This window comes from Xyrauchen texanus, chromosome 14, assembly GCF_025860055.1.
Source record: "Xyrauchen texanus isolate HMW12.3.18 chromosome 14, RBS_HiC_50CHRs, whole genome shotgun sequence".
Classification (NCBI taxonomy): domain Eukaryota; kingdom Metazoa; phylum Chordata; class Actinopteri; order Cypriniformes; family Catostomidae; genus Xyrauchen; species Xyrauchen texanus.
The window spans coordinates 25,414,714-25,433,784 of record NC_068289.1 but is presented as its reverse complement, the minus strand read 5'-3'; the positions used below and the strand labels follow the sequence as shown (position 1 = coordinate 25,433,784).

At 44.2% G+C, this 19,071-nt stretch overlaps 1 pseudogene; it reads right to left on the bottom strand.

The window, feature by feature from the left end:
- Positions 1–19,071, bottom strand: part of LOC127654567 (parathyroid hormone 2 receptor-like) — a 125,259-nt pseudogene that overhangs the window by 83,901 nt on the left and 22,287 nt on the right.

Sequence of the window (19,071 nt, the reverse complement as noted above, 5' to 3'; positions counted from 1 at the left end):
ATTTGTACTGTCGGAAGAACTGCAAAATCTCTCGGTCTAAGGGGCCATATAACATGTTCCACTTCCAGAGAAAGAGTCAGGTTATTACAGCGAATACTTCCTGGTTCCCAAGAAGGGTGGGGGTTGCATCCGACCTTAGATTATCAAGGCTTGAACTGCCCAGTTAGGGTGTTCAAGTCCAAGATGCTAACTATCAAGACGATCGTGTCACAAGCCCAACATGACGTTTGGCTGGTCATCATCAATCTCATGGACGCATATCTTCATATAGAAATTCCACAACAGCACAGGAAGTTCCTGAGTTTCGCTTTCGGGGGCGAAGCCTTCCAGTATCGGGTTCTTCCATTCGGCCTAGCCCTATTAACCCACACATTCATGAAATGCATGGATGCAGCACTGGTTCCTTTACGACTTTGGGGCATCCGCATTCTGAATTACATAGACGACTGGCTGATCCTAGCGCAGTTCCAAGAACTGGCAGTTCAGCACAGGGATATTGTCTTAGCTCATCTGGTTTCTCCGGGTCTGAGACTCAACGTCAAAAGAGCATTCTCTCTCCCACCCAGGGAATCACCTATCTGAGGGTTATATGGAATTCGTTAAGTCAGGGCAACTATTCGTTTGCCATGGGAGCCGCAACCGTGGGGCGGCCACCTCCAAGCAGACTATGTTGCATTAGGTGGCCAATGAGGCGCGCGGTCAAGCTTCGCCAGAGGGCTCGCCTCCTCTAAAGTCTTGGCTAGAGGTCTCCCTCTGCAGCAAGTTTGTGATGCGGCAGGTTGGTCCTTTCCGCACACATTGATTAGATTCTATAGTTTAGATGTTCATGCCACTCCGGGCTCTTATGCCCTCGAGTCGACATCTCAAGCTCGTGTCTGAGACCTCTCATGTTCCTGTGAGCACACTAGCCTCAGTGTGGCGGCGCGGGTATTCTCGTTCCCAAAGCGCTTCCAGCGCAGCATCAGAAGTGTAACTATTTGTAAAGGGAACGTCTCAGGTTACTTAAATGTAAACCTTGTTCCCTGATAAAAGCGGAACAAGATGCTGCGCTTCCCTGCCGCACTGGGATGCCCCGGGACTGCTCTTCAGACAAAATACCTGACGATGCTCTGGTGACAAATCTATTTATAGCCCAGCACCAGGTGCTTCCAATGATAAAACTGGCAGAGTCTATAAATTCTGGTCAATGTTCATTGACGTGTTACACACATATTCACAGCTGGTCACAGACATGAAGGTGTTTCCAAAGCTCTTCCAGCGATCCATTGTTTAAGAATTTGTGGAGTTCTTATATTTTGGACACATCGTCGGTTGACTGGTGTGCTTCGGATAGCATATCTGCTAAATGGGAGTTGGCTATATCCCATAATGAGATACCGAATTAATGTTAGAAAGAGAACTTTAAGTTGCTCATGTAACCCTGGTTCTCTGATAACAGGAGTGATGTATCTCACCACACTTTCCTCCTTGCAGTTGCACAGAGAAAAGATATGTGGAGTATGAAATAGGCACATATGACATATGTTAGGGAGGTTGGACTCCCTCATCACAGCTGTGATTGGTTTGTCAACTGACGGACAGGGTGTTATTGGTAATTCAAGGATTGGCCACTCCCGAGGCATTTATCCATATTCAATTGTGTTCCTTTTAAGGTTAAACATTGTTTCAGATTTTTGTCTTAAACTTCCTGATGAGAAATAAAAATCAAGTAATTTAGACAAATGTTGACAGATATTAAGGGTTGTTAATGGGATTTGCTTGAGAAATATTTGAAATTTGATTCAAAATATTTGAGTTCATTTTGAAAAATATGACATTTGATTGCAGACATAGGTATCTTGGCAAATCTGAAAACAGTTTGCACAGGTCTCCTTTGAAAGTCAAGAGGACACACCTGAGAAATATTATCAGAGATTGTCTCCTTGTTAAGAGAAAAATTGAGAAGCAGGAGACTTAAGCAACATTTTGATTTGCTCTTCATTTATTCTCAGAGCACTGAGCACAAATCAATGTCTACACACTAGTAAGATTTAGTTCATGTTTTTGCAGAAAGTATTTTATGTAAATTGTAATGGTTTAAAATTAAGTAAAAACTCCATGACATAAAATGTATTAAAGTGAGAGAGTAAATTAAAAAGTAACTTTTACTTACAAATCTGGTGTACTTGGAAATTAAGTAAATGTTGTAAAATTTAAATGGACATTTTATTAGATAATTTATAATTTTGAACTTTCCTTATAAACACGTTTATTTATGTACCACTTGACATACGGAAGGCTTCAAGCAAACTTAATGGATATTATTGTCACAGCTGCGGTGAGTTTGTCGGTTAGTTTTGTTTGTTTTGTTATTTCTCTCCCTCATGTTTCACAGGTGCTGCCGGCATGCATGATCAGTGTTTCCATGGGAACACTGATTGTTCCCAGGGGAACGCTGATCATGCCACTGTGATAAGGAGGAGGGCAAGGCCAGGCCGTGATAGAGCACGACCAGCACTGAATTAGCTGATCAGGGGGAGAGCGAGATAAGGGGCAGCCGGAGACGCCAGTTCGAGAGAGAGAGATGCATGTGGCCGCATTGCATGTGTGTCTGTATCATTATTATGTTGTTTTAAGTTCATTTATGCATTAAAAGTTTGTTGATTGTTTAGCCGGTTCCTGCCTCCTCCTTGCCCAACGTTTAACTGTTACAGTGGGGCCGAAACCTGGGAAGCAGGAGGGATGCGCTTTCGTGGAGTCCTCGACGCTGCTTTCCACCAGGGGAGCAGCCGCGGCTGTCTGCCTGGGGAAGGAGGGGTCGCTGCTGGATTCAGAGAGCCGGAGGAAACGTGGACATCTGCTTAGGAGGTGAGGAGCAGTTCCGTCTGCCAGGGGCCGAAGGAGAGTGAGAAAAGGGGCAGCCGGAGACGCCGGTTTGAGAAAGAGAGACGCAGAGTGTTGCGTCTGTGTCCTTATGTTTTATGTTTTTTGAGTTAATTTATGCATTAAAATTTATGTTGAATGTTCAGCTGTTTCCCGCCTCATCCTTGCCCGAACTTTAACTGTTACAGCCACTTAGCATGCTAGCAGCGCCTGGTTCTCCGCTGATTCATTCCCTACTTAATCCCTTCATGTTGTCAGTATCTTTACTAGATTGTTGTTTGTTGGAAAGTAATTTACCTCACACTCTCTGTCTAACTGGTCCTGTCTTGTGTACTGTATCTGTTTGGTTGCCCATCTCTGCCCGCATGTCAGGAGTATAGTTGCCTTCCAGTTTGCTGTACGCTTGTTCTCTGCACTCACAAATTTTCAAGGGAGGATTCCTTGTCTCTGCCCACGTGTCGGGAGAGTTATTGCCTTCCAGTCTGCTGTGCACTGGTACTCTGCACCTCACTACGCTTCAACAGAGGATTCCTCACAAATCTGTTCCTGACTACCACAAAGCACACACTCACCTATGAACACACTATTCATGAGGTCCTCACGAATCTGCCCACTGCATGGCCAAGATACGCATGCATCTGAGAGCTTCTCCCCCTGCTACTGCAGCCGGTGCTGGGTTCTCCGTTCTTCGGCAGCACAGTTTAAGTGGCTTTTTGTTGTTAATATATCCTTTGAACTGTTCCTCTGCTATAGGGCCTCTTTGTCTTGCTCTCGCTCTGTAACTGAAAAATCGAGCCAAGTATGAACCCAGCGGAGGAATCTACTCTTCGCTCTGCCCTGTCTCAGCAGAGAGCTAAACTGGGATATCAGATGGATCAAATCTCCGCATCAAACTGGGGTCTTGAGAGGATGCTGTTATTCAACAACTCCACCATGCTGGTCTCACTCAGGAGGTGCTCTCACCAGCTCTGGCAGTTCCCCATGTTTCTAGGTGCTCAGAGGCTCGTATCCCTCCTCCAACCCTGTGTTCAGGTGAGGCGGGATCCTGTAGCACATTCATTTCAAAATGTTCTTTTTTCTTGACATTACAGCCCCCTGCTTTCCTGTCAAGGAGACAATGAAGGTGGCTTGTGTAATCACACACCTCACCGGAAGGGCTGGTGAAAGGGGGACTGCCATGTGGGACAACCGACATACCTGTTGCGCCTCATTTCACTCCTTCTCCCTGGAGCTCTGCCAAATGTCTCAGGGAGATCGGCGAGTCTCAGAATATGCAATTGAGTTCCGCACCCAGGCTGCTTCTTATGAGTGGAATGATCATGCCATGTGGGACCTGTTTTTGCATGGGCTTTCCAACGATATACAGGACAGAATCTATCCTTTGGATCTGCCTCCACAATTCAACGATTTGGTGGACCTGGCCATCTGAGTAGATCAACGTCTGGACCTATGCCATCACCATCACCACCGCCACTCTCCACCCACCAGGGGGCTGGCCATCCAACCCAGTCCACCACTTCGGCCAGGTCACCAGAATCACGGCCCGACACAGAACCCATGCAAACCGGGAGAACTTGGATCTCGCATAAGGAGAAACAGCAATGCCTCATACAAGGATTATGCTTTAATTGTGCACGGCCAGGTCATTTCACCGCTTCATGTCCGGTTAAAATACACTGCTCCTCAGTAGAAAGTGCAACACACTTGGACAAAGCCTCCAGATTACACACACTTCTCCCGGGTGCAGTATGGATCTACAAGTCTCACGTCTCAGCCCTGGTGGATTCCGAAGCCAAAGGGAACTTTATAGGCATCCGAATGGCGGGTTCTTATGGTCCAGTTGGATGAACCTATCACCGCCCACACCCTCAGTGGCATGTAACTGTCTATCATCACCCAGTCCACCAAACCAGTCACCTTCGTCTCTGAAAAACATACAGAGCAGTTATCCTTTTACCTGATCCAACCTCCATTGGCACCAGTAGTGTTGGGGCATCCTTGGTTTGTAACGCATAACCCACACATAGACTGGTCAGCTAACACTGTTCTTGCTTGGAGTCCTTACTGTTTGGAGTCTTAACTCTGCTGTCTCCCCTGTCCAGTCTTGTGTTTCGCTGCAGGATAAATCCAGAATACCGTTAACATTCCATGAATTGAGGGAGGTGTTCAGTCGGTCCAGTGCTGTGACCCTTCCTCATCATTGCCCATATGACTGTGCGATCCTCAGGGATGGTTGTATTCGCAGGTATATCAATGATTTTCTGGCAGCTGGTCTCATCCCCCCTTCCTCATCGCCAGCAGGGGCAGGGTTCTTCTTCATGGAGAAGAAAGATGGCTCATTTAGACCCTGTATAGATTATTGGGGGCTGAATGACTTCACGTTATCCTTTTTGTTGATGTCCTCAGCTTTCGAACTCTTGCAGGTAGCATAGGTCTTTACGAAGTTGGACCTATGCAATGCTTATCACCTTGTTAGCATCAAGAAGGGGGATGAGTGTAAGATGGCTTTTAACACCAATAGGGGCACTTTGAATATTTGGTCACGCCTTTCAGATTAGTCATCGCCCATGTCATCTTCAAGGGGCTCGTAAATGAAGTGCTCAGAGACATGGTTGATCATTTTTTGTTTGTCTGTCTTGATGATATTCTGATCTTCTCCCAGAAAATCCAGGACCATGTTCAGCACAACAGGCAGGTGCTTCAGTGACTGCTAGAGAATCTGCATTTTTTTAAGGCAGAGAAGTACGCTTGCACAGTCGGTTCCATTCCTGGGGTTCATCTTTTCGTCCGAGGGCGTGTGCATGGACCCTGCCAAGGTCAGAGCCATCTCTAATTGGCCAACCCCAGATTCTCTCAAGACTTTGCAGAGGTTTCTGGGGTTCTCTAATTTCTGTCAGAGGTTTATTCGGAATTACAGCCAACTCGCTGCGCCCCTGACTGATCTCACCTCCACCCGCACTGATTTTTGTTCGGGTCCATTTTCTAAATTAAAGAAGCTGTTTTCTATGGCACCTATCCTAGTAACTCCTGCCCTGCATGTCAGTTTGAAAGATGTATCCGTGTGCCTTTTTTTCTCACCACCTAACACCAGCAGAACGGAAATATGACGTCAGTAAGGCATTATTTTTCACCTGTTTTAATTTAATTCTCTCATATTGCGGGGCTCTAAAACATCAAGCCAGAATCGTTGTCTTGATGTTTTGAGGTCGAGACCTCCACCGTCCCACTGAATACCATTCTACCCACCACTCATGTGGTAGGCATGGTATCCCTAGAGGTGGAGGCTAAAGTCTGTGCGGTGCGGTGCCCTGGAACACACAAATATCTATTTGTGTGTTCCAGGGAAGAGAGAAAGTTATAGGGGTTTGGTACAACTTAAAAATCTATTTTTTTGGTGATCTAGTCTTTAAATATACTCTTCTTCTTTATATATTTCCTCTAAGGAGGCCATTGGATAGAAAATAGATAGTTACTGCATCTGCAGCCCAGTAACAGTGCCCGCTGTTCTGAACATGGACAATAAAAGATTTGCCAACTCTAGACACATGAAAGTGTCAGCTACTAGTTGTAACTGTGCAAGCTTCAGTGTCTCTGACAGACGATCAAAGAGGTGCCAGAGGATAGCAAGTTACAGATTATTTTGTCACTACACCTGGAGGATCTGAACAGCTCCACCTGAAACTTTTTATTCTATCTTTTCTCTGCCCCTCTGCTGATGAAAAACTTGTAGGATATTTGGTATGCGATGTTTAGGAGGGAACTTTAAATTGCCCTCATTCTCACACCATTATATGTAAGGATATTTGGTAAGCTAAATTTAGAAGGGAATTTAGTGTCTCAAAATATGTGAGCTATGAACTAAATTAAACTGTCCTTATTGTACATTAATAGGTAATGAAATGTATAATGGAATTAGTCGCGTTCGACAACCATTATAAATGAGATATATGACAAATAACTAGATTATTTGTCTTAATAGATTCTCCACAATTAAAATTGTAATACAACGTTTCGTTGTATCTGCTCACAATTTCTGTTGTAAGGAATTAGCTTTAATAAGTGAATTAGGATTAATTAGATCAATAATGACCTTTGACCTATACAGTAGCTTTTGCATTTACTCCAACAATTTCAGCCCTCCTCACAAAGTCAAGATGGGGCACAACCCTGCATTAACATAGAAAAATTTATTTTTCACCATAATTAGAATTGGGGTCAAACCTCACATGCCACTTCTTCCAGACTCAACTTGACCCCTTTCAATTTCTGCTCTTCTGGTGTTGTTTAACAGCCCGTGGTGCCTCTCTGCAATATTGAGGTTGCTGAGGATGACATTCTAAAGTGATTTGTGCTTCTGGTTATGATTTCAAATGGCATATTTAGCATACATCACAATGTGTGTCTGAAACAAACAACAGAGGTCTCATGTATAAAACAAATGTCAGATTTTGTGTATGCACAACAGTTTTCAGATTTATAAAGATAAACATCCAGCAGAACCTGTGCACATTTCCCTTAATATATCCCAGCTAGCAGAAGATTGTGTGAACATTCACATTATTTATTCACCACCCCATCTCCTCCCCAAAATAACCATATATGGACTGTTCAACGCCTGTATAAGTACTATGCATAACCTCATCCACATACAAATATCAAATACATATAGCCATCCAGACACGATAGTACAGCGTTTAACAGTACGAGAAACTATAAACATATTACAGAATATAAATGCCCCAAGTGCCCATCAGTTAGATGCTAGTGCTAAAAATTATTTCATAATATTTGTCTTGTTTTAGAATAAAACTTCTAGACATCCTTTATTCAAGATCTGTTTACCCAATAAACATTATTTTGTAAGATATTAACTTGTTTTCAGAGAATATATCTTAATATCTCTTGGCAATTCTTTTTTTCATTATTGCAAGCATACATTTAACTAATGCAGTTTTGCTTCTCAGAAATATTTAAAAAAATATTTAGGGTGTTTTTATAGAGAAGTTAAATATTTAATACTGGAAACAAAAAATAGTTTAGCAGTGCTAAACTATTATCTGATATCTTTAGATTACTAAAATAACTTCTTAAAAATAAAATATGAAAGCTTTTGTTTTATATCCGACTGATATTTTATTTTCGAAAAACAGCTGAAAACCTGTCATTATACTGTATTTTACCAGGCCATTTCACATCAGTCAAGTGTGAATCACAGATCATCTTTATTTAAATGCTGTCTTTTACCACAATACGTCAATCCTCGCTGTCATTAAAAGTGCATTCACTCTATGATATCACAGGAAAGTCTTCCAAAAGTAGCACATCTATTACCAATATTTCCTTTTTACAGCTTATATTTCAATGCCTTTTCAATTAGTTACATAAAATTAATAAAGCATAAAATTGGCAGGATAACGATTACTTCTGATTCAAGTGCTTAACTACGTAAATCATTTTCTAAATGTGATGTTTTAAATGAAAAACAGAGTTTCTTATCAGTCTGTTTAGTTAATTTACTTGTCCAGTTGGAGTTGCCAATTCACACAAAGTAGTAAAAGAGTTTGTATGCATAGTCAAGTGTGTGCGTACAGTGAGCAAATACTAACAGCAAGTGTATTTCTTATAAAACTCCCAATGTGTGCACGGCAAATTGCGTACTCACACTTCAATGCCCATTTTGTGTGTGCGCAACTTTTATACATCAGGACCCAGATCATATAAAAGAGAGCTCGACATGAGCACTATAAAATATGTATGGCTGGCTGGCTGTGAGGCTGTCCATCATTTAAATGTATCACAGCTCAAGGAATTTACAGGGAAAAGGGCAAGTTTAGTTACAAATTAATGTCTGTGACCAGCATCTGTGGCACAGAAAATAATTCAACTGCACATAAGTTTTTACATAAATAAATTTGATAGAAGGCTGGTAAGAGATTTTTTCATACCAATGCTAATATGTATACACTATAACAATGTGATAGTTGAGTTATATTTTAAATGTTTATTCAAAATACTGTCTTCTTACCAGTTGCAAAAATATTTTTATTACAAACTGAGGGACGAGTCAAAAGCATTGTCGGTGCTAAAATGATGCCACAGGTCCAGTCCATATAGACATTAAATTGAAAAGAATTCTCCTTTAATTGAACATATCATATGGGGTGGGGCAATATATATATATATATATATATATATATATATATATATATATATATATATATATATATATATATTATTTTGCAGGTGATACAATGTAAACTAACATTCTCCTAAAGAAAGCAGCAGTAGCAGCATATTAACAAATTAATATAAATTATAAAATGTTAAAATATATCCTGAGGTGCATGAGATACTGCTTGACTCATATACTGTGAGGTGTCCACTGGTGCTACTTCCACTGCATTAGTGAAGTTATTCATGAGCATAGCATCAAACTCCTGCAGCCCAGCACTGGAGTGCACCACATGATCCTTCACAAAGATGCTGACGGCACGCAGTATGAAGGACACAAACAGGTGCATGTGAATGTAGTTCCTGGTGCAGTGGAGACGCCTGTAAACATACAGAAATATATTGGAGACCTTCCATTAGAATGGAAAAAGTGGTAGATCTCAGAGTTAATGTGCCTTCTTGGAAATATGTTTAATTGAATACTGTTGTGGTCCGCCATAGTCTAATAAATTAATGGGAAACACAGTATCCTGTCTTTGTCCTTGATGAAGGCGATAAACAATATTGAACAGTAAGAGCAAAATTTAAGATTGACTGAAATCTGGATAATTAGATGTAGTCTAATGTGTAAATGTACCAACAACCTAACAATATGTCTAGAAACTATTATTCAATTCTCGCCTCCTCCTTGCCCATCTTCGCAGACTTGAGTAACACCCAATGGGGGGTTAAGACGGGCAAGGAGGAGGCGAGAACCGGCTTGTCAATATAAATAATCATTTCATGAAAACTTAAACCAAAACACACAAACATAAACACACACACAACGGACATGCCCGTGATTCTCTCTCTCTCGAACTGTCGTCACCGGCCGCCTTTATCCCTCACGCGCCCCATCAGGCCGATTGGGGAACGGGCGTGTGACATTCCAGCCTGGTCCTGCCCCCCTCCGCTCCACAGTTGTGTTTTGCGCTCTCTCTCGTGTTCCAGTCAGTTCGGTCAGCTCATCCCCCGCTGCTGTAAACAAATGTGCTCACACACACTCGCAGATATCTGCACTGGAGTATTCCTGGATCCGACTCATTCGGTTGAACTCCGAGCATCTCAGAGAACCACACCGCGGACGTCATGTGAAGATGAACCACTTCTCAAGCGCTCTGATGTGCACGCCATCTACAGACACTTGCGCCAAACTCCCGCGAAAATATAAACATGGTATAAACTATATAACAAATATCCGTGGTCATTTATTCATGCAGTGTTAATAATAGTCAGTGAGACAGAGGAGATGCCCTAATCTATTTCTGTGGAGATGATAAAATCCAAGAAACAGAATTTCGAAGTATTCCTTCATGAGAAATAAGGGCTTGTAAGTTAATCAGAGAGCCTTAAAATAATGTGTGAAAGTGAAGAATTTAAGGCAGAAATATTTTACTATTGCATAATATAATTTATATAATATAATGTAATGACCAGCTCTGAACGAGTTACACAAGGGTAGTTCTGATCCCCCATCGGGCAAACAATGTCCACACTTGTGGTCCAGGAGCTTCCCCTATGGCTGAACCTGGTCGAGATGAGGGAGGCAGACGAGGCACGGTTCCTCAATGCCCCCATCTCCCAGGCCAGCCTCTTCGGTGACACCATCAAGGATTTCGCCCAGCAGTTCTCGGCGGTGAAGCAACGGACAGAGGTCATTCAGCATATCTTGCCCCGGTGCGGCTCAAGAGTGCACACCCCGTCTGTTCGCCGAGGATGTTCCCCTGCGGCAACTCAACTGCAACCGGCTCCGCCTCAGCTCAAGCCTACTACTCTCCCACAACAAAGAGCCCCCCCCACAGGAGAGTGATGCCCCCCTGCTTCTTGGCCAGCCACCAAGAGCCTTAAAAGGGCTCCCAAGCGTCCCTGAGACGGGACACCTGAGGAAGGAGCTGACTGCAGGAACCCAGGGGCTGGTGTACAGACCTCTCCCTTCCCCGGTGGAGGGCCAGTAGGTAAATCTTTTGTTCCCTTCTTTTCTGTTCGCCGCACCCCACATTGCGGTACCCACATTGTCAAGAAAAGAGCAGTCTCCTCTCTCCTCAGGTTAGATCGCTGGCATTCCACCAGGCGATTAGAGCCCCGGCATCACGAACGGGGCCCCCCACCTTCTCATACTTGGCTGCACCACACAAACCACATCCCCAGCCGGCCAGTGACGAGTTTCGAGGACACTCCGAGAGGCCTTCCTCCTCAGTCGCCGGCCCGCCTTGTGCTAGACACACAAAGCAAGGTAAGTGCTTGGAGGTTCCCCTTAGCGCTCTCTCCTCGGGTCGGAGCCCCGCTCCCTGCTGCGAGGCCCCACCCCAGGAATGTCGGATATGATCCTTCCCTTAGTGCCCCTCGCCTTGAGCTTGGGCACGTGGTTATTGCTTCCCAAACCCGTCGCGCTGGTTTGGCCAGAACCGTCCGACTCGGTTATGCAATTAAATTCGCCAGGCGTCCACCCAGGTTCCCGGTTTCTCCTGCACACAGAGATTGCCATCCTTCTATGGAAGGACGTGATAGAGCCTGTCCCTCCAGCCGTGATGAAGAGCGGTTTTTACAGCCCTTACTTCATTGTTCCCAAGAAGGGCGGTAGGTTCTGCCCAATCATGGACCTGCGAGTCCTGAACACAGAAGCACATTTCGTCGTGCATCCGGCATCAAGATTGGTTCGCGGCGGTAGACATGAAGGACAAATACTTTTACAACTCTATTTTACCTCGAGATCCTTCCTACGGTTCGCATACGACATTCAGGCGTATCAGTACAAGGTCCTCCCGTTTGGCTTGTCCCTGTTTTCACAAAGGTTGCGGAGGCTGCCCTTGCCCAGCTAAGAGAAGTGGGCATACGCATTGTGAACTGCCACGCTGACTGGCTGATCCTAGCACACTATCGAGAGTTACTGTGTGCATGCACCTCAGCCATTTAGGGCTTCAGGTCAACTGGGAAAAGAGCAAGCTCTCCCCAGTTAAGAGCATCTCTTTTCTCAGCATGGAGTTAGACTCAATGATAGTGTCATGAACGAGCTTGCGCAGTCATTGCTAAACTGCCTGAACTTATCCAGGCAGCAAATATTGGTCCCACTGAAGTACTTTCAGAGGCTCCTGGGGCATATGGCATCCTCACTCGGGTTGATGCATATGAGACCGCTGCAGCACTGGCTCCAGATCCAAGTCCTGAGGCACGGCAGGCGCCGTGTGCAATGGGCACGCAGCTGCTGGATCCTGGACAGGACCTCACCTGCATTGGCATATCAACCTCGACGGTGGCCTACATAAACCGCCAAGGTGGTTTACGCTCCCGTCTCATGTCACAACTCACCCCTCATCTCCTCCTCTGGAGTCAGCGCCGGTTCATGTCGCTGCATGCCACTCACATCTCGGGCAACTTTAATGTCACAACAGATGCTCTGTCACAGCAGGTAATGCTCAAGGGAGAGTGGAGACTTCTCTCAGGCAGTCCAGCTGATTTGGAGTCAATTTGACAGGGCACAGGTAGACCTGTTTGCCTCCCAGGAAACCTCCCACTGCCCGCTCTGGTATACCATGACGGGAGCTCCCCTCGCCACAGACGCACTGGCACACAGCTGGCCCTGAGGGCTGCCCAAATATGCGTTTCTCCCAGTGAGCCTACTTGCACAGGGTCTGTGCAAGGTCAGGGAGGACGAGGAGTGACCTGCACCCTCGTGGCTCCGTACCACTCAGACCTAGTTCTCGGACCTCACACTCCTTGTGACAGCTTCTCCCTGGTGAATTCCCCTGGGACCTTCTTTCTCAGGGATGGGGCACCCTCTGGCACCCATGCCCAGACCTCTGGAATCAGAGCTACGCTGTCGGGTCAGTGCTTTCCTCCCTGCAAGAGAAGTTGGATGGGCAGCTGTCCCCCTCCACGCTCAAGTTTTATGTAATTGCTATAGCAGCACACCCCAATATGCTTCAAGGTAAGTCCCTCGGTAAGCACGACCTGATAATCAGGTTCCTGAGAGGCACCAGGAGGCTGAACCCTCCTTGACCGCGCCTCTTTAACTCATGGGACCTCTCCATGGTCCTCTCAGGCCTACGGAGAGCCCCCTTCAAGCCCCTCGAGTCAGTTGAGTTAAAGGCAGTCTCTCTGAAGACTGCCCATCATGAGACCCCGACCGGTCTATGTTCCCCTTCAGGGATCAAGTGGTGAGCCTACAAGTGCTGCCCTGGAGGAGGCAGACCCAGCCTTATCGTTGCTGTGTCTGGTGCATGCTTTGAGCACCTATTTGAATCGCACGCAGATTTTTAGGTGCTCTGAGCAGCTCTTTGTCTGCTTTGGTGGACAGCGGAAAGGGAATGCTATTCCCAAACAGAGGCTTGCCCACTGGATCGTGGACGCCACAGCGTTGGCCCACCAGGTCCAGTCAGTGCCTGCCCCCTTGCGGGTTCGAGCACACTCCACAAGAGGTGTAGCATCCCCGTAGGCACTGGCCAACGGCACCTCTCTAGAAGACATATGTAGGGCAGCGGGCTGGACAACACCCAATACCTTTGCAATGTTTTACAATCTTCGGGTTGAGCCGGTCTCGTCTCGTGTTCTTTCAAGTGCAAACAGGTAAGTTTCATTACGCAGACAGCTGGCTGGGTGTACCGCTTGTGCATAGCGCCTTTCCCCTCCAAGAAAGTGAGGCCGCGCGCTCTTCTCTCCCATGTGTGTTCACAACTTGTGAACCCTGGATGTACTTCCTCCTAGACCTCTGACTATAGAATTCTGCAGAGGAATTCATGGTCAGACCCAGTACTTGTGCTACATGCCCTGTACTGGGGTAAGTGCTCCACAGGTTTTCGGTTTCCTTGTTAACCTCCTGTGATGTATCTTCCATGGCACGGTCTCCCAGTGGTAGACCCACATCTCCCTTGGCAGAGCCCTCTCTGCCCCGGTCACTGTATTTGTAGAATCTCCCCCCTACGAAGGGCAGGACTTACCACCGTGCCATTCCCCTCCTCTCCATGGCAGGGTGTGGCCTCCGCGGAGCCTTTTCCCCTTGAAAGAATAGGAACAGAAAAGGACACCTTCCCCAGCTCATTTTATGAGCATTTTTAGGCCCCAGCAGAACAACGTTTCTATGGAGAGAAAAGGCCACAGCCTGCTCCAATATTTGGTACGCCCCCCTCAGGGTTATGGGGAAGCACATGACGTCTGGGGAGGCTCTGTGCAGCCCGAGTGCATCTATTCCTACGCTCATAGTAGCTTGTCTACACCTGCATCGGCAGTTCACGTGACCAGTTCAGTCATTGTGGCATTTCGGATATGGGACCCCTAGTGTCCCTGATGCAGGTAACGAGACGTTGTGTCCCTCTTGCCGCAGACAGAACTTTACCGCTGTAATGGCCTTGTCTCGGCTCCTCAGTGTAAAACCTGAATGAACTTGCCTGCGGGCCTTCCTTTTATACCCGTATGTCAGGGGGTGTGGCATGCAAATTCAACTCACCAATTCTCATTGGCCTTTTCTAAAAGATCTGAAGGTGAATGGGGCACCCAAGAGCGACCCCTAATGTCACTTCATCGACACAACCACCAGGGAATGGAGGTTACGACAGTAACTAAGAAGATTCTTCCGGCATTTCAGGAATTATTATTTTAATACATTTTTGATATATTCAGTTGTGTCCGAATATAAAATGTATGGTTAAAACGTGTACTTTTCGAGCAGGAATTTTTAAGAATCCTTTACACAAAGGACTTTGAAAAGTGTTTAATAAGTTTTTATGTTTAGATTAGCAATAAAGTCTTGTTTGAATTTAAATTTAATTTGGCTGTGGTATATTTTGATAAATAATCTTGCACATGGTTTTTCAAAGATCCGGCCCTAAAGCTATACCTAAAATATTAGTTATGTTATTTTCAAAAAGCCATGAGAATAATATTACTCCAATAAGTGAATTAAACATAATTCCTTTATTAAAGCTAATTCTTTACTATATAAATTGTGAGCGGATACAACAAGATGTTGTAATACAATTTTAATGACGGAAATTTTTATTCAGACAAATAATCAAATTATTTGTTATTTATCCTTCTTATAATGTTTGTCGAATGTGGCTAATTCCATTATACTGTTCCCCACATAATGATGGAGGTACACGGGCACTTTAATCCAATCCAGTACATTTATACTACTTCCTTACAGTAGACTAGCATTGACTGGTTCAACTAAAACCTTTTAAACTAAAGCCTTTCTGCGCATCGCACGCTGGTATGCTCTCCATCATATTTTTGGCGAGTAGACACTGTATCTCTGAGCGCAAGATAGGTGCATCCTACACCCACACGGTAAAAGATAGGATGCAGTTGAAGCAAGGTGTACATTGAGGGGAGTGGCATCAGCTTTTTGAAAGAAAGCAAAGCGTCATGAGTTTCATGCATTCAGAGTGAACAAAGTCAGACTGACTGAGCTCTGCTTCCGTGTGGGCTTGGCCCAGGCAATCAATGCAGCGTTCGTGCCCATCAGACAAAGAGATAAATAGCTTGCACAGTGGGAAACATTTGTGAAGCAGCATTTTAAAAAAGATGTTGTGAAGCACAAGGCTCTTTAGTTTATTTATTCAGTGAAAAAGAAACACATAATATCACACAATTCCATTATCAGAACAGGGAATTGTTCAAAGGATACAATGTTTGCTTACTTAATAAGTGACCAGGAAATAGTGTACCTTAACTATTTCTACTCCAATTTATGTCAAAGTTTATATTTCTTTAAATCTATTTCAAAATTCACTATTTCTAGACTCACATGCACTGATTGTGGAATTACAGTGTGATAGAAAGATAAAATTGATTATTTGATTTGGTCATAGTGTGGAATTTACTATGTACGGACTATAGATTCTATCCCATAACCCTAAACCTAACACACACAAAACATATTTTTTATGCAATTTGAGTTATGGGGGCACTAGAAATGTCCTCATAAATCACATTTATAGCATTATACCCTTGAATTTACTAGTTTGTAACCTAAAATATTTCCTCGTAATCCACCCAAACCCACACACACTTACTCACCTAAAATATCCAATAATGAAGATGGCCTCTAGAAGAGAGCTGAATGAAACTGCATAGCCTACTGTGTACATGACATGCAATCATTCAAAAAAGACCTGCTGATGAGACAAAGAGGAGGTGTGTCAAGAATTATAAAAGTGATCTCTGTCCGCTGAATACAGCTGTTGACCTTTGCTTACTCTTTTTTTATTGGGCTCTGGGGATTTGATGCATTCTGTGTAGTTGACCCAGGTTTTGTTTGAGCTCTCTGCCAGCACCCAGGAACCATTGGAGTCACATTTCCTGTAGGCGTGACCTGTAAGATTGACATTGACTTTACTGAAAGGCTATTTCCAGAATTAAATACATACTCGTAAAGTAATTATTTGTTGCTTTTAACTCCTGTTGTTTCTTTGATTCACAGTTTTTGTTCGTTTGTTTTTTCATCTGAAATTAAAATGATTTGACTTTGGAAATATTTGTTCTGGGATGGGAGAAGGGAACTCCACAACTCTTTATTATTCTTCAACCTCTACAATTCTTACAGGTAAGTTGAAATGAAATCTTGTGAAATGCTTTCTGTGCAAAGCACAGTTTGATCTACATTTATAAATGTTAAAAATAAAAAGACAAGAGACACATAAAGGTAAAGGTTGATACAGAGAGAAGAAATGTTCCAAACCTGCATGAAGTCATAGATGTATATGGGGCAGGGTGTCTTGGTCAGAGTTCCAGGGAAGCTTTGCGGCCAACATATCAGACCATCCCACTCAGGTGTGCACACACCAACTGAGAATAGAAAAATATCAAAGCAGTGGCGTCAATTCAACCAAAATCATAATATGGCAAGTTCAGAGGATATTATCCAATTCTACAGCATCATGTGACAACACAACATGCAAGTCACATACATTTTCAATTCCTCCTGACCATATCAGTAGCACAATAAACAGAAAATAAGCTAATACCCCATTAGAACACTACTATATACTGTATCTTCACTGTCTCCCAAAAATGAAATGCTTATTGGTTTATTATTTGTCCCTGTGGATAAAAGCTTCTGCTAAATGAATAAATGTAAAAGTAAACTTGCATGACATATAATACATACATGGTCTTTGTGTTGTGTGTATATTCTTGTGGTCTACCGTACATGCATCCAGGGGTAACCCACACTGGCACGTCATTTGGGGGCAACAACAAGTGTGCCTAGTGTAAGTAAATGTGAAACAGGTGAGCCTAAGTGCATGGGTAGAGTGAAATTATGCACTCGATAAATTCAACAGTTCAACTATTTAAAATTCGGCTTATTCTGCAATTAAAATTTATTCTTTGCATTGAACGGACAGCCACGGTTGGCAGCTGTCATCCTCTGTCGAACTCAATTGAGGCCCTTGTTTCAAAGAGATAAATATACCAGCTAATCACTCAAGCACATTTAAGTAGATGAATGTTGACATTCATCTAATGACACCGGTATCTGTTATGAGGTAACAAATATCCAGTTTCATCTTCTTTAGAATATTAAGTTATGATTTCTGTTGAAATGCAAAAGATGCTGATGAAGTCTGTATATAATTTATTTCACATAATTCTAAAGATAACTGATAAAGATAAAACAGGTGAAGAAACTGAACCCAATTGTAGAAAGAAAGTAACAGTGTCTTTATTGTTGACTCGGGAAAGGCCAACAGGGGACTAAAGATGGAGGAGGATTAAAAACACACACGAGAAGTGAGTATGGAAAATTCCCAGTCCATTCGCTACATTCCACGGGGAGTTGGAGATTGGCACCAAAGAAAAAACACAAAAGATTATAGCTGAAAATAGTAGCAGAGCTAGAACTATATGAGCAAAGAAATCACTCCAAACTATAGCTCATTAGAGAAGCGATAGGGAGCGCAGAGATTAGACTAGTTAATGCAACAGAGAGAGAGAAACCAGCAAAGAGGTGAGGTAGAGAGAGGAAATAAATACACAAACACAAATGAGTAACAGGTGACAACAATCAAACAAATGAGCTGGTGCGCTGATAACCCGAGCGGCGACACATACGCTCTGACACGTGGCAACTGTCAAACTGCATGTGGCAAGCTGTCAAACACCGCAGAACTAGGAAAAGAAGCAGATCAGTCCAGAAACCTGACAGTTGTTGTCTCCTCAAAGGAGCTTCACCTGGCGCTCCAAGACAAGCGGACCTCGGTACGTTGGCATTCTGGTGGGGAGACCGGAAGACAGGCTTGATTTTGGAAAAATCGGATGAATGCAGATGAAGAGGCTTTGGCAGATAACCAGACACTTTGACCGAGAGTGTACCAGGGAGGTGCAGTGACGATCCACCTGAGTCTTAATGCATGGAACCTGAGGCAGCATTGAAATGGGGATAGACCCGTAGACAACGCTGGTTGGGAGTTGAAGGCATACTCCACCCACATGAGATCTTTGCTCCAGGATGTGGGGTTCTTAACAGCCACACAATGGAGCATCTACTCTAGACTATGGTTGGCTTGCTCCATCTGGCCATTGGTCTGGAGATGGAACCTAGACAACAGACTAACCGATGCCCCCAGCTGCCGACAAATCTCTCTCCAGAAATTGGACACATCCATCGGAATACCATGAATCCGGAAAACGTGATCCATGACAGCAGACGTTGTCTCTCATGTGGTAAAAGGAGCTTTGGGAGAAGAATAAAATGGCAGCTCTCGATAACCTGTCCACCACTATAAAACGGCCATGTTGCATTTGTGTGCGATGTGTGACCAGGGCCTTGAGGGTACTGACAACGTCTTACTGGATTGCAGGACGGAGGGGCGTACAGACCATGGCACAAAAAGCAGACCTGCCGGTACTCCCCCTGGGGCCGTCACTCCCCGAAGCGCTCTACATACTTCCAACTCGACTCTCCAGAACACAGCGTTCACCACATGATGTGGGGGCATGACTGAGAAAGCACTTTTAGGTTTGCTGTTTTTGGACCCTGGTCGGTAGGAAATTTAATCTACT